The 3,702-nt window shown below is 39.6% G+C and overlaps 1 pseudogene; it reads right to left on the bottom strand.

The window, feature by feature from the left end:
* Positions 1–276: 276 nt before the first annotated feature.
* Positions 277–736, bottom strand: LOC102473683 (40S ribosomal protein S14 pseudogene; annotated as a pseudogene).
* Between the last annotated feature and the right edge of the window lie 2,966 nt (positions 737–3,702).

The raw sequence follows: 3,702 nt of genomic DNA, 5'->3' as shown, positions 1-3,702 counted from the left end.
AGAAGAAATGGAATGAATACAAGTAATTTATTATGTTCTTTACACCTAAAGCAAAATGTATTTTCTCAAATTCATTACTAATGTTTCACAAGCCATATCCCATGTGTGGAATCTAATAATGTAAAATATCACTTTTTTCTCTCTTATGCAAATAAATACTACATTTATATACTCTCATGGGTTTATGCAGGATTGGCAATAGAAAATCAAAATCTTTTTTTGTTTTTAACGTGAAGGCAATTTATTAACAGAAAACAGTAATCTGAGCAGTCCTGTTTACAGATAATGACCACAGCGACCTCCCTTCCTGTGGGTGCTGTCGGAGGGAATGAGGGTGACATTCTCAATCTTCCCAATCTTCACACCCAAGCAGTCGAGGGCTCTGAGGGCTGACTGGGCCCTGGGGCCTGGGGTCTTGGGTCTTGGTCCTGTTTCCCCTGAGGCCCAGAGTTTAAGTGTAGGGCAGTGATGCTCAGCTCCTTGCACCTCTGGGTCTCATCCTGGGCAGCCAGCATGGCCGCGTTGGGCGAGGATTCACCTCAGTCAGCCTTCACTTTCATCCCACCAGTCATAACGACAGCTGGTGTTCTTACCAGAAGGTTCAGTGACATGGATGAAGGTATTATTGAAAGATGAAAAGACGTGGCAGACACTAAAGACATTCTCTTTCCGCCACCTGAGGTCCAAGGCTAATGACCTGTTCTTCCTTCTTTCCTTTCTGGTTGCGGGGTGCCATTTCCACACATCGATTCTAGACTCTGCCAGCAAAAAAAGGAGAAAAATGAAATTCTACTATGGAAATCAATTTAGACGCTGCAGCAGGCATTGTTGCTTATGTACACAGTGGATACTTGCCTTTTTCCTTGTTTACAGAATCTGGTGTAGTTTATATACATACTTCTCGGGAAAGGGACCCTATTTTACCCTCAAGAATAGATAAGAATCAATATACTTCTTTAAGCATGATGGTAGGGGTTCTGCAGAGAGTACTCCAAGGAGAGGCTGTCTCCTTCTTAAAAAGAAAGTCAGTTGGGATCAGCAGATGGAATAATGGTTACATCACTGGACTCCCATGTGGTCAACCGGAGTTGGAGTCCCTGACCTAGAGGCTTAAATCTCAGGTCTGCAGTGTGCCCAAAACCCTGAGAGGAGACTGGAGGAGAAGAGGGGGAGGGGGATGGCAGGGAGTGATTTCTTGCTTTCTGTCTCTGTCTCTCTGGCAAACACAGGCACCTTATAGCAAAAATCTCTCTGAAAAAAATAATAAAATTAAGAAAGAAAAAGAAAGTCAGGCGGTTGAGTGGCATGGCAGTAATTCTCTACTCAAGCAAAATTTGATTCATATGGATAAGTGAGAATTTAGTTCTTTGGTCATCCTGAACATGCCAGGTATCCACCATGATCCTGATTGACTGAAAAGGCTAGGGGGAGATGGCTGCATGGCACTCTACTGGGTTGCTTTTCTTTCTCTCTCTCATAAAATATATAAACTTTAAAAAATATGTGGCTGACTTGGTGGCCTAGCAGTAAGAGAGTCAGATTCTGCAGGACTAATAATAGTTCCAGACCTGGCCCCAGAAACTTAAAGAACACATTTGGTGTGTGAGTGTGTGTGCATACCCAGCCTTGACAGAAGAGCAAATTGGTGGAGAAAGGATTGTGGTGTGACCATGACCCCTAATAAGGTGCTTTCTTTCTCTCTCTCTCTCTCCTTGTCTCTCTGTCTTTCACTGATGAGTGCACATACTCTCTGACAATTAAAAAAAAAAAAAGACAAAGTAAGTTAAAGACCAATACAGTCTCTATTTCTGTACTACTTTGCTACACTTGGCTGAATGAAATATGTGGATCTCTGGCAACTACTGTGAACGCTGAAGTACAAATGTTAAAGCAGAAGGGAGAAAAAGAAAAACAAAATAAAACAAAATAATGCTTTGATCCTCAATGATGTTGTTTAGGTTGTGATTCAACTAATGTGGAATTTTCGACTAGTACATCCTGAAGTACATTTAAGTTAGCGAACTAAGATGTGATTTTTCTTTTCTTTGCAAACCATATACCAAGGAATATGAATATACCCTCTGACTGTCTTTGTTGAGGACTGAGGTTTAATGTATTAATTCTCAAACAAATACAGTGGTAAACCTTGCCCAAATAGCCAAGGCTTAAAATGTCTATATCAAGAATATTAATTATAAATATTACATAATTCTACTCAGTTTCTCTAGTGTGTGAGATGAGGCTACTCTGTTTAAATTGAATTTTTAAAAAGTATATCTATCAGATTTTTAACTACTTGGCCTTCAGAAATAACACTAAGCTACCATCAATCACACTTAGTTCATTTTGGTTGGTCAGAAGAGAAGAAAAACGAAAATGATCTAGATTTTTTTCCCTCACTTGCCTACCCAATGATCTAATCCTAACTCATTTTTTCTCTCACCAAACTCCTAAAGAAATTGTGCTACATGGAGAAAATATAGAGGGAAAAAAAGGATAGACAGAGAAAGGGTAGTAAAAAATAAAATTAAAGAAAGGGAAGTAAAAGTGGACAACCGAGAGAGACCAGAAAAGGCACTAAATATCTTCAGGTAGGTGTAATTAAATGATATGGCCAATGCGTGCTACATATGCACTTGCACACCTGTGCTTAGTCATTCTGGAAAAGTGCCCGTGCCTAAGATGGGGTAAGAGTTTGTCAGCCCTACATGCTTTAAGGAAGAGTCTAGTTGAGCAAAAGATAAGGCAGTTTATAGCAGGAAAAAGAATGGGTTGAATTTGAAATTCCATTAATTTTTGTTAGTGTGTGGTTTTGGTCAGTTTACCTAATGTAAACTTCCATTGCTTATAAAGACTTCTTCATAGGGAAAAAAAAAATTATATTTAAGGATGAGTATTATGGAAAGACTAAATGAGATCACTAACATGAAAAGCATATTGAAATGCATTATGCATATGCTCCCTAAATCCTCCAATCTCCTGTCTCAGCAGCCCTGAGGTGAAAAGCTTCTGAGGCTCACCATTTCCTGTGAGCTGGTGAAATTTTCCAGCTGGGGTGCAAAGACTCTCGCCAGGATTGGCCCAGGCTATTCGCTAAGAAAAAGTTAAAATGAAAATATTCTAAGTTTATTTAACTTTCCAAAAAAATTTTTACCCATGTCTTTATTTCTAAACTATCATGAGTCTTCTAAACCAGATATTCTTTCTACTTTTATTCCAAGACCTAGACATAAGAAATCAAGCATCTTATTTAAGACAGTCTGCTCGTTGATGGAAAAAGAATTAGATAGAGCTCCATTCGCACCTTCTCAGTCCAAAAAAATATTCAATAGGTATTTTACAATTGGAAAGAGGGAGCTGTACTTGATGATGCACTGGTATGGAAATGTATTGACCTCACCTTTGCCAAGTAGTCTAGTCAATAACTGTCAAAATCCATAGGTGTCATTCACCAGAGGAGACTAGAGGAAGGTGAGTGTTATACACTGTATCTCCTCTTCTCAATAGCCTCATTACCAAGTGATTTGTGATCCTAGGCTGTGCTGCAGTAAGAGACAGTCCTCAAGTCCAGAGGCCTGAACAAGGCTTTGACAGTCTATTGGAGGTCAACTGAGGGTTCTGGTCTTGTCCTTGTCCTGGTTCTGGCAGACAGCAATTAAATAGAATGTTGTCCATGGACGTGGCAGAGGACAAAGGGAAAGA

The sequence above is a fragment of the Tupaia chinensis genome, unplaced genomic scaffold (genome assembly GCF_000334495.1).
Source record: "Tupaia chinensis unplaced genomic scaffold, TupChi_1.0 Scaffold000277_1, whole genome shotgun sequence".
In the NCBI taxonomy this organism is placed as follows: Eukaryota; Metazoa; Chordata; class Mammalia; order Scandentia; family Tupaiidae; genus Tupaia; species Tupaia belangeri.
Note: the sequence above shows the minus strand (reverse complement) of the source record. Positions and strands in the feature narration are given on the sequence as shown.